Source organism: Lithobates pipiens, unplaced genomic scaffold, assembly GCF_037356315.1.
Source record: "Lithobates pipiens isolate NorthernLeopardFrog02 unplaced genomic scaffold, aLitPip1_a1.2 Scaffold_8, whole genome shotgun sequence".
Taxonomy (NCBI): Eukaryota; Metazoa; Chordata; class Amphibia; order Anura; family Ranidae; genus Lithobates; species Lithobates pipiens.
The window spans coordinates 154,077,609-154,078,395 of NW_027507903.1; the positions used below are offsets into that span (position 1 = coordinate 154,077,609).

At 44.5% G+C, this 787-nt stretch overlaps 1 pseudogene; it reads left to right on the top strand.

Annotated features, from left to right (window-relative positions):
- The first annotated feature begins 409 nt into the window (after positions 1-409).
- On the top strand, positions 410-528 carry LOC143964549 (5S ribosomal RNA; annotated as a pseudogene).
- Positions 529-787: the final 259 nt, after the last annotated feature.

A 787-nucleotide genomic window follows, 5' to 3' on the forward strand; every position in this document is an offset into this window, starting at 1 on the left:
ACCTAGTCGATCTGTTCTTGATAGACCAGTCGGTAGCACGCTTAGACCAATGTATGGTCACCACATTCAACTACCTGGAATATCTAGGTCGGATTCTCAATCTAGGAGAAATCTTCTTTAAAACCACGAAGAAGGTTAAAATACTTGGGTCTGATCATAAGTACAACCAGAAAAGGGTATTCTTACCCCAGGCAAAGATCAGCGCCATAGAGGAACTGATTTAGGTCGTCTAAGCAAGATAAATTTCTTCTATTCAACTTTAAATGAGGTTGTTGGGAAAGATGGTGGCTTCATTCGAGGCCGTTCCTTATGTTCAGTTTCATTCGAGACTGCTGCAAAACAGTATCTTATCAGCTTGGAACAAAGGTTCAAGCTCTACATTCCCAATGTGTCTGACTCTGACTCCAAAGCCTACGGCCACATCACCCTGATAGTGCCCAATCTTGTCTGATCTTGGAGGCTAAGCAGGGTCGGGCCTGGTTAGTACCTGGATGAGAGACCACCTGGAAATACCAGGTGCTGTAGGCTAGGTGTGCCAGAGCCTCATTTTATGGTTAATATCCAAAAATCTACTAAGGGGAAAATCCTTCCTTCAGTTACCTGGGAAGAGGTAACAACATATGCCAACCTTTTTTGTTTAGGTTGGGGAACAGTCTTGGAAGAGGCAACTTCCAAGATCAGTGGCCCAGATCAGAAATGGCCTTGCCCATTAACATTTTAGAAATTCAGGCAGAGCACTTGGTCCTGAGGGCCTGAACGTTCAGTTTAGGGTATTGTCCTTCCAGGA